This window comes from Temnothorax nylanderi, unplaced genomic scaffold (genome assembly GCF_030848795.1).
Source record: "Temnothorax nylanderi isolate EJ_2023f unplaced genomic scaffold, tnyl_v1.0 TNYL_tig0084_pilon, whole genome shotgun sequence".
Classification (NCBI taxonomy): Eukaryota; Metazoa; Arthropoda; class Insecta; order Hymenoptera; family Formicidae; genus Temnothorax; species Temnothorax nylanderi.
The window spans coordinates 235,819-248,031 of NW_027249146.1; the positions used below are offsets into that span (position 1 = coordinate 235,819).

At 36.7% G+C, this 12,213-nt stretch overlaps 1 protein-coding gene across 2 annotated transcripts in view; it reads right to left on the bottom strand.

The window, feature by feature from the left end:
• P130cas (Serine_rich_CAS and FAT-like_CAS_C domain-containing protein p130CAS) overlaps nt 1-12,213 on the bottom strand; it is a 62,588-nt gene that overhangs the window by 26,988 nt on the left and 23,387 nt on the right. The window lies entirely within an intron of this gene.

Below are 12,213 nucleotides of genomic sequence, written 5' to 3' on the forward strand. Positions count from 1 at the left end.
CGGTGATGTCATACGCGATCTTCGGCAAAGTTCCGGCGCGGCGACGTCGCTACGGAATTAACGCGTCGCTACGATCATTAGCGCGGGTGCTTCTATTAAATGTAATTGCCTGCACTTCCATGAAGACCGTGCGGAAAATCGAGCTCTCGCGGTGGCGATAATTCGTTCTAACGCGGTGCATTTAAGCGAAAGGGAGATATGCTCGTGTTCGGGGAGAAATATGGGAGAGGAAGTTGTTTATGTAATTGACTAAATATAGAAATAAGAGAGAGAAATATTTAGAGGAGAGAAAGTTGGTAAAAGTTTTGATATAATAACAATGATTGAAGCAGAAAGATAGAATTTAACTTTCTTGAATGAACTAAAATACAATTTTATTCGCTGATAATAAATCGATCAAATAATTTATTCATAACGAAGTTCATTCTTATTCCGTTTTTATTTATGGTCTCGCTTTGATAAACAATTCGTACCAGAACAAGACAGGAATAACTAACCGGGTATTAACGGAAAAATGTACATATGCGCACTTCAAATAATATAAATGTTAATAAAGTTGAATTATAACTGTTTTTCCAAACGAGCACGAAAGTAACTTTTTTGCGATCTGTTATAATTCTGTTAGGTTAATAATACTTCAGTTGCATTATGAAATTCCATTTCGTGCGTGACATGTATATTCCGTCCTATTCTCGTTCCCTTTTTCTCTTATAGCTAGCTTTTTAATATGGAGAATCGCTACTGTTTCAAATATATTTCAACGAACGTGATAAAGGTTCTTTTATTCCTACATTTACTATCGCACGATGAATAGTATCTTACTGCATTGAGAAACGTAAGTCTACATCTACATAACTCGGGCAGCCACATGTACAATCTAACAAATATACGAAATATAGCAGTGCTGTAAATAGAAACTCAATTTTCTATGCAAAGTGACATGTCTCTTAATAAGTCCTAAATTAAATATTTTTTAATACTAATTGAAGTTTCAAATATTTGACAGTTAACAGTTTCACATATTTGAAGATGTATACCACGTCGTCTTTAAATGAATAAAAGTTTAAAGAAGAATTTAAAAATTTATTTAAAATAAATTTATCAAATCTTCCTGAAATAGATAAAATTCGCTTTCTCTTTCTAAAGAATAATTCATAAGATTTAAGATGTTAATTTTTACCTGGGTATTTTAACAAGTCCTTCTCCAGCTTATTTTTGAAAAACGATTTTTCTTAGATAATATATTATAGTTATGCTAGTCCTTCCGTTCCAATCGGAGGGATAGGCCTACCCTATCTGCGTATCTATCAGTACGCGTGTGAAGTCTATCTCTATCTCTCGTCTATCTCTCTATCTGTATTGATATTTCAAGTTCGTTGTATGTGGACCGAATACCTACTATATATCGATCCTATTTTTGGAGCCATCAGGTTGTACGCTGTGAACGCGATGGAAAGCCCGTCAAGAATGCAGTTCGTGAAAGGACTCGTTGCCATAAAAGGACGCTCGTCTGTGCCGAACATTAAAGCCAGACGCGCAGGTACATGCACTTACGACCTTTGCACTGACAAGTTTCTCCAGGCACAGTTGCGCCTGGCCAAAGCGCTCAAAGATTGAGGTAGTCTACATCAGATTTTATGGAACAATGTCTTTTTTGTAATCTACTAAAGAGTATATCTAATTTGTTTTAAATCAACAACATAACATGACATGGATATACTGTTTTCGATTGTAGAAGACAGATTTTATATGTAAAGTATAAAATATATATAATATAAAATACACTTTAAAGGAGAAAATACTTTATATATCTTAATAGAATTTTATATTAAAGTAGAATTGATAAAAAAAAGTGTAATATATATATTCTTTATTTAATATATTTCATTATAAAGAGATTTTATAATGAAATTTTTTTCACTTTATAGAATTTTATCTCAAATTTTTAAAGTAAATAAAGTCATAAAATTTAAAACTGGAATTCTCACAAAATTTGGTAAAGAGAAAAACTCGACTTTAATTTTACCTTTGACATATAATTGTACTTTATTGGTGTAAAATATTGTAATAAAACGTTAATATTAATCAAATTTTTAACTCGCTGACACTGCACATTCAAAATTTCATTTTGATGACAGTGCAGACTGAAATCAAAAGCGACGAGCGTTGGGTAGGCTGCATATAAAATTCTGGTTGAAAAGGGTGGCCAGTGCTACCGGAGGCTGTATTTACGCAGCCCTCCTATTGTTTGGAGTAAAAAAGAGCATCTGCGTCTGTTATTGTTGAATCAAGAGAACACTCCGAAACGAAGTCAAATAGTTATTCACGGTTATACGTAATAAAGTTTCGAATGCATCGAGGGAAATGCAATTAATTGCTTTCGCTACGCATTCTTTCTCCGAGTCTTTCATTTAACTGATCGATACCGGAGGCTTAAAAGTGATCGCTCAATGATTCACGCACGACTAACTCGATTCATCAAGCCGTTTTATCGAGGTAGAGGCACGCTTCGCCGTTCGTGTTAGCTCCTTTGCATAATCCCATCGATAGGAATAATCACATCTATTCGATTGGAAGGGACCGAGCTGACAGGATCGAAATTGGATCGAATTACGATCGATGCTACACGCAAACGTACATTTATCGCTGAAAGAACTTACTATTTAAAGACATTAAATTAGCGTGTATATATAAATACACTCATTTAAATTATGAAACAAGTTATAAAAGTGCACAAATTAAAAAGATTTATGAATTTATAAATTCAAGCAATATTCAAGCACACATTTTGCATTCTTTGATTTCACTTACACATATATACTGTATTTTATTTGAATGATTATATAGAAACCTAAAGAATATGCCAAGAACGGAAGAGCATTAATGAGACGGCACATCAAATTTTTCGATACAGTTTTTAATGACGATCCATTTTGAAATTTAAATTAGAAAGGGTATTTACACACTAGCCCGCATCTCCCTGCATGCGTACGCAATCCGAACACGTGCATCATAGGTAAGTAGCCCTATACAAATACCATGTTCAACGGAGCATGTTTTGCGGAGGGTTAAAACCGCTTTGTAGACACGTGCCGTTTCAGAAGATGAAGTATCGTTCCGGTTACGTGGCTCCGGTTTTTTTACTACCGGCATTACTGTTATTGTAAGTTCGCCAACAATGAGTTAACGTGTTCGCTGACTGCACAGAAATACTTCCAACGTTATTACAATTAATTGCTGTCTTGTAAACACAAATAACATAAAATGTTAGACATTATTGCTCGTTATTACTCTAACGAGAAATATTTATGACTCATTTTTGGAACTACTTATCGGAGTAACATATCGGAATCATTCCTGATGTTGTTGTTCCTGGGAAATTAATCTCTTTAAATTTTTGATTTTAAATTTGAGCACTAATTTTGTTTAAATGTTATTATATTATTAGTAGATATACAAGTTCCTAAAATTTTTTCAACTTATGATAATTTGCCGCGGTGCTCTGTATAAAATTTGAAAGATGAATATATTTACCTAACCAGAATTAAAACCACGAATATCATATAAAACGCAGGATAGTATTTTTGCGCCAGAGTGTACGAGAGCTCTGTAAGTCTGTAATCCAATTACAAGTAGCTTATAAGCAGTGGCACGTACTATGAAGGGTCTATAAGTGTTACTCGCGTGTAATGCCCGGGTTAACGTTTCGTCGAAGTGCGCGTAGCGCGAATAATACGATTCAGTTAATCATGTGTAAATGAAACATGGGGAAGCACGCCTGCGTCAACTTCGATTTTTTGAGCTCGAGTGATATCTTATAGTTACACAAACACACCGGAGCAATCTTTATCGAAATTCGAGAAAACAATGAAATCGATTTCGGAGCTCTTCCAAATACATCAAGATATCAAAACGGGTCCAAATAAACATGTTTTCGAAAAAGTTTCTCTTTCGACATTGCATTTGTGCTAGTCGAATCGAAGCTCCTGCGGAAGCTGTGTTGCTTAGTGTCTCTTAGGCTTATCATTTTTGAGATTTTGACGTTTATTCTATCGGATTTATCAAACGTGAAATAACATAAGACGAACAATCTTTCAGATTCAAGTGGAAATAATTAGACAATAAGAGACGTCCAGCAAATCAGAGTAATATCAAACCTTATCTGGTCACTCATCGCAGAAAAGATTCGTTTCTGTCAAGTCCGCAGGGAAAGACGAAAAAGCTTTTCGGTCGAAACATTATCGCGAGTAATTACGAGGCAAATCCGTGCGTGAATGAAGAACGAGCGAGTCGATGTAGTTTTCTGGCCTCCGGAAAATGAAAGGCTGCACGTGGGGCGGTTATATTAAACCGGCGGCGGGCGGTCTTTCTTTTGGGGTCCCTCACCGACGGAAACGATTGATTAATGAGGAACGTGCGTGTGCCGTGTACGACGCGACAATTACGCCACGCCAGACGCACTCGTCGCCCACGCACGCACGCACGCATGGACGCACGCATGATCGCGGGCGTCTCGATGTCAATGGGCGTGCGTGTGCACGCGAAGGCGCCGTGTCGCATCGCGTTGGTGTGAAAATAGCGGTGGCGATTTGCACAGCGGGGGGCGTCAACCCGTTCGTGCATGCATTTGGATAACTCGCGTGCACGGAGAACTGCGAAAAGCGGAGTCGCGGTAAAAAGCTTCTCGCGACGCTATTTACGTATAGAAATTATTACTTTGTGAGATCTTCGTGATATCAATACAGTGTTTTTGTTATAGCGATTTAGCACGATACAGTACATTGTAATGCAAGATAAATCAGTACTACAAAAAATATATATGTAGATCTGTACCTTAGAGATAAAGAATCGTATCTCCATTATTATGAATTCAGAGAAAACAAGGTTTAAAGTTTTAAACGGGGAAATAATATATTTTTCTTTAGATATAAAATAAAAGTCGCAACTTGATTTATTGAGTTTTCAATAAAGTAATTTTACTCACATGTTGAATAGTACAACTGTCAATAACACGCTGTATATCTGGTTTAAAAATTAAGCACTATGAAAATTTTAAATACGACTTTTTCTAGGCATTGTATCTTAGGAACTAGCAATAGTATAGACATAACTCTTTGTCATTATACAATTTAAGCTCCTGGGTATATACATTGAAAAATGTATTAACTCCATTTTGACAAAAACTGGAGATACGATTCTTTACCTCTAATTGTAAGGTACAGATATATATAGGTATATTGGGGATAAATATTTATACTTTTCATTAAAATATTTAATATTAGAAACTACAAAAATCTTGAAGTTGATATTTTCGTTGGAAGAAGATATCGGCTAGCTGATCAGATAATTCGTAAACGAAAGGGACGCTGTTGATTCCGGATACATCCTGTTACGAGGATCACGCGGAGAATTAAATCACTCTGAATTGAGGGAGGGCGATCTTTCGGGTGAGGTCTCGCTGCTTCGGATTAGTTTCGCATTGTGCCTCGGCGTCGCGATAACAAGAATCTCGGAATAATTCAAGCGGATGGAGAGGCATCCTGTCACAACGCCGGTACCTTCTGCTCGCGACAGGAGGTGGTCCTCCGTGATTACGCCGGCGGCGGCGGCGTGAAGGAGGACCGATGACGGCACACACGATCCCCGGAAATTTCGACACGGGACTGGACGGAGGCTACGGGATGCAGCATTTGCATAATTCAATTCCCGCCTGGCGGCGGGCGCGACGGAAGCTCGAATTGATCTTATCCTGAGCCGCCCGGCTGAGCGAGTTCGTCAAAAGCACGCGTCCCTTCCGCTCGTTACCTTCGTTTATCTAACGCTTACAGAAAACTGACGGTGAATTTATCGTCGAGTAATCCGGTTAAGACACATTCTTAAATAATTTAATATTTCATTTTTGCTTTACACATCTTTCAAAATTGGTAATGATGAAAGAGGAGAATGAGACATGATCAGCGACTCTGCGCTACCTCCAGAAAAAAAAACACTACCTCAATTCGTAACTTTATAGTAATTACGAATTTTGATAATATATCTTCAATGTTGAAGAGGATATATTAGTATCATTTTATACATGGAAGTAGAAAATAATATCGAGATTGTTTTGTACATAATTATTCACGCTGGTGTAGCTATTCTGCATTCGCTACTCTAATTATATGATGAATCGATAGGTTACCGCAGCTATGGCTGATAAGCCAACCGCTGCGCGCTGATCAAAATGGAATTGATGGATCATTCATATGAGCATAGCTATGTCTGATTGATAGGTTGATTAAGAAATTATATAACGAGCCGGATAGTTTCCATTAATAATGTGCAGTAATATAATATGAAATTATTGATAAAGTTATGAATCATGCCTCTGCTGCACTTCTATAAGGGCTACACTTAAAAGATAGGCCAATAGAATCATAGTAACGTTCAAATATATTTTACTTTAATCCAATCGAGATATTTACAAAATATCTTATGAGAAAATTGTACTATTCTCAAGTATAAAAATCTGTCTTCCACATTTTATGCGACAAAAATATTTTTAAAAATTATTCAAGGCAACTTTATTGTGTAAAGTGTAATTTCAAACAAAATTGATCGTATTATAGTGTTTCTCACGATGGAACATTGTATGATATGATTTCTGGAATAATTCCCGGATGAAAAACGTTATAGAAGTAATAAAACATTTTTATAAAAATACATATATACTCCCTCACGTGTTGTAAAATAATGATAGATTTTTATGACTATCGTAAATGTCCCGAAGGCGTTGTACAAGTGCGAACTAGCGCGAGAATGGGCGAAACGGTCACGCGATGATCTGATGAAAGCAATAAAATCAAGCGAGCACAATGGGACGAACAGATTGTTTGATTGGTGGACGAATCCCCAATGAACGATCTCGACAAGCGACTCGTTGCTAGCCGTTCGTTCAACTGACGTTGCACAAAGATTACTTATATGTGTAAGTACACTTAAAACGTAACGCGTTTCCTAAGTCATAGAAAGTGAATAAGCTATCGAAGCAATATTGCTCGCGGTATACGAAGTCGATGTGCTTACTCGATTCAACCCTCTATGGAACAACAACACTGAGGCATGTGCGAAAAATGAATCGCTTTATATTGTATGCGCTTCTAAGAAATGGAAGAAGCATTATACAAGTTTAGAACGTATAGAGATAAGAAAGTATTACGCCACCGAATATGGAATTAAGTACTATATTAATAATGTATATACAAAATTAAATTACTAATTTTACAATTCAACAGAAAAAAGCTACACGTGTCTAACGTATGATCGACGTCGTTCACGAACTTTCTGAAACATTTTATCGGAGCGTGGTTGCAGAAATTACGTGAGAGGCTGAGGAAAAAAACAGAGAAACGGTACTCCGCGTATTCCACTAATTGTAAAATCGGCTTGTGCTTTTTTACCGAGGTTTTTTATCTCCGTCCGTTGTTCAGGTAAACCAAGTGTGCGTGCAGGTTAAGAGTAACCCGAGAACACATCGCGATTGCAAAGATATCAAGTACAAGGAGAGATAAACCAGGCAGCAGATGATAGGCCACGATTCTCTTTGTGCACAGATTCTTGGAGCGTTTTAGTTGGAGCAAAAATAATTCCAACAATAATTTCCTCTTGCGATTTAAATAAAATTCTTAAACATCTTTAAAATGGCTAATCTAATTTAGAATCTGAATGTAGAATTTTACGGGCGATTGATTGTCACATCTGTAATCACAAATTTGGAAATTATGATCTGCAAATTCAGTTTCTATCTAATTTTCAAGAATAATTTGTGCATAGATTTAATAATAGCGTACATCTTTCGCAGAGAGTTAATAAAAATATCGGGCAGCTAATGTTTAAGGTTAGAAGAGAATTAAAATATCTTCGGGCTTAAGCAGTGTGAAAATAGATAATAAAACTTTATTTTACTCTGAATTTTAATAGACTTGATTTCAATAAAATTTTAATTCAAGGATTAGTTAGAAAGTTCAAAGTTATATATTAATAAGTTGCTGGAGAAGGTATTCAAATCCTCGCTAAGATAAATTTATTAACTTCAAATCGTTCGAATAATTTGCAGATAGAAAGATACGCGGGGAATTCGAAACATCAGGTATTATACATTGGCTAAAAAATTATAAGGTAGAAGCGTTATCTCGTGCGAGAGATATGGGACTTGCGAGGTGCCAACAGGCACCGACATCCGATCTTCGGACTATATTTATTTGGAGTATCTTGCGAGAGAGACAAAGTCTTCTTTGTGAGAAGGGCAAGCTGGAAAAATGACGCTCTTGTAAGTCATTCTTCTTCCGCAATGTCGTGCAAATAGACCCTTTGTTCCTGTTCGGTGACAAAAAACCACAAAAAGACGTGTTTGTGTTTAATACGTTACGTTAATAAAAATTGTATCGAGTAAAATGCAAATATTTTAGAAAATCTTGATCTTGATTTTATTAAGAAAATTTCTTTAAAAACAATTAATTAAAAACAATTTTCTAAACTGATTAAAATCAAGCATATTGCATTGAAATACAAAGTAAAAAGATGTTTTTGTATAAAAATAATTGTACTTGTTTCTATGTAAAAGATATTGGAGAAAATTTATCTAAAATTAAAGAAAGAGACACGATTCGCGGAACATCTTTAATAGACTCGATTGAAGAGCGGCTGAAACTAAACAGGAGGTACGGACTTACTTGGAAGCCTCCTCGGGTTACGCAATAGAAGCACATGTTCTCAATTAACAATTCATTGACCATGACTAACACACGTCATTTTATGAAAGATCTAAGATTGGCGGAGTTGCACGAAACGACGACTACTAACTCGTTATGACTGATGTTTTAGGCGGAAGTCCGCCGGCCGGAAGCGGCAATTAATTTCATCTCGAACGCTTCGTCGTTTCTTCAGCTTTTATTCTTGCAATCCCGCTCCGCTCCGCTCACGATGTATTCTTGACATCTTCGGTGACTCATCGTCAACGCTGCTAGTTTTACCAGCGTAATTTTAATCGGCGTACGTGACTATGACCGTAATCTCATCAAAATGTATGTTTCGCCCCTGAATATTCCAATTATATTTAATAATCTAACACTTGTAATGCCATTGAACAGAAATGGTAGATTATAACGTCAACGAGATAAAACTATAATTTATCTGTCACCTGCGAAATAAATCCACTATACAAATTGTATAAGACGTATATCTAAGTATTATTATCGCGCTGCAATTTGCGAATTTTTCGGATTATCGCGCTCGTTACAAAATAAACGGCAACTTCAGTGGAGTATTAGCATCGATAATCCGCTAAATGCTATTATAGGTACTTCGAACTCTCGAGATAGAATCTACAGTCTCGAGATTCGCTTGGAGATGCAATTACCGACTCGTGTAAAGTTTGAAGATACAGTCGAGAGAGAGAGACTCCGGACTCGACGGGCGCCACTTTTCGTCGATAATGAAAGAGCGGGCCGTGTCCGCCAATAATTGCAGCCGTTGCGAGAGCGTTTAACGAGACTACGACTGGGCCGTGATCGATACAGCCATAGACAGGGCGTCACGCATATATAAATCGTCGTGTAATCTAAATTTATGACGTGGACGAGGGCCGCGTCTTGCGGTCTTGAATGACTCGTCGCGATTTCATCAACGAATCATCGAGATGACAAAGTTCGAAATTGTTAGTAACATTTAGCATTTAAATTACGTGTCGTTCTAATTTACCGACACAGTTATTGGTCGATTTACAACCTCAAGGGCTGCGTTCCAAAATTCACTATAGTTAACTAAAATGCTATAGTGTACGTAACGTAAACTATATAGATTTTAGTTACCCAGAGTGAATTTTGGAACGCAGCCAAAAGGGTGCTTTAAATGTATCTTTTCTACTTCTGAAAATTTTTGTTCAAAATAAAACAAAAGAAAAGCGTGAGATTGTCGAGTGCTTTAAATTCAACGCGATAAATTATGACGAAGTAATAGCGCAACGAATCTCATTGTAATCCTCTCCCACCCACGAAGAAAATAATTCTAAGCAGATGATTAGAACTGTGTTTCCGAAGAAGGGAAATTTGCATAAAACAATGCTGTTAGCGATTTCCCATATCATGATGCAAACGTTAAGAATCACGCCACGTATGCGTTGGACGTGATTAGGTACCCCAGCCTCCAATTCGTTCGACGGCCACTGATACCTCATAAATATGCATAGATGCACCTCACACGTGCATCCTGCGAGGAGGCGGGACGGTAAAGGAATAGAACAGAACGGTCGATTATGCCGAAAACGTGAAGGCCTTCAGGACGAATGGATAATCGGGAGCCCTCTCGCTTTATCCGCGCTCGCTTGTTCCCCCTACTCGCGTGGCAATAAAAGACCGAGATCCTTACTCTGAAGTGTCCCTGTTCGTGCCCACTTTTTAAACGAGGGTGCACGAAACGCGAGGGTTAAGCACGTTCTCGTTGCGTTCGAGAAACTGAAATATTTAGCAGCGCCGTCAATACTCGTTTTGTTTCATGTAAATTGTCATCTTGATTCTTGATACTTGATTTGCGTACGAAGCGGCGTTGTGCCAGTTCCCGGTAAATTAACTCTTTACTCGCGATATTATCGCTGCTGCTATGTACGTGTATGCGTGTGTCTATTATTCTACTACATGGAAAAAATAAGAATATTGTTACATTATTATTAATTGACAGAGACAATATCTTAACTTGAAGTTATATCAATGTTTATCAATAACAAAAAATTAAGAGAAAAGATATGGATATCTAATTATTGATGACCATCATGTATAGGAAATGAATGTAATATGTACTTATACATATAAAAAATAATTGAATTGTATAACAATAAATATCAAAGAGAATAAATAATTGGACAAATTAATAGTTAGATAATATCTACAATTATTTACTTATTAAAAATCTATTAATATCTGATTTTTTAAAATTTATTTTTTGTTCACTCTGAATAGCATCAATAGCATCTTATGTGAATAATGGTGATAAATTCAATACTTGGAAAATGCATCTTCCCGAAAGCTGCGTTTTCCTCCCAAGAGAATCTTTCGTCATGATTGAATTACAAATCGGCAGGAATACATCTCGGCGTGTAAATATTCATGGGCAGATAAGTCTCTCGAGAGGTATCTCGCGATGAGCGATGAAATTTCATTACGATATATCGACAGGTACATTAAGACAAACCTGACGTGGATATCCCAGACATTCATAACGAGAGTAAACGAACATCGAGACATGACTGTATATCCTACAGTTTTAAGGTAGTTGTTCAAGAGTCTTCCATAACAAAAATATAGAACGTGAGAAATTATTAGAAAGAGAGATATTATTACTCAAATATACATACATATAAGTTTTATACATGTTTTTAATTAAATTTCTTACATTGTCGCTGATTTCGTGAGATTTAAATGATAATTGAGAAATCACGTTATGTTCGCAAATCTTGGTTTCCAACTTATGTAATTTCTTGTGATAAATACAAATTTTTATCGACAATCGCGACGTAAATACGCCTAAAGTCGGTGCCGATCGCTCGCGAGCACACGCACACGAGGATCGATAAAACTTGCTTTCTCACGTAACGTACGCTGAAATTGCCGATCATTAAGAGCATCCGGTCTCTGAAACGCCCGGCTCGAGTTTACGAGACCAGTTTCTGCACCCAAATCAATTTGCAAGGGCCGCGCGGAGTGTCGTCGGTCCTTTTGCTCGTTCCTATCACGATTAAGAAGGGATGCTGCGCGTCCACAACGGATGCGTGCATACCCTCGTCTTGCACATATCGCGACAATAATAGTGATTATAAATTTTTAGAAAAGCTAAATAGCAACGCCAATTATACTCGATGCTTGAAATACGGACGTAATATTTACGACAGATATATGATTTAATAGCCACGCAGAAAGTAGTTCCGAAAAAGATTAAAATGCCTGGAGTTTCATTTAGATTCATAAAATAACTAGATATATATGCGGGTAATTATACAACGCAGAAGTCATATAAATCTCGCGTATATCTGTTGTAAATTATGTCACTGATTACAGTTTGCGCGACTCGTTCAAATGGTATCAAACTAGGAATTAAACACTCGCAAGTTTAATTCTCTTTTTATTTTATTTTAGTGGAGTTTACGTGAATTACCATCTCTATTCATTTAATTTCGTGCAACAC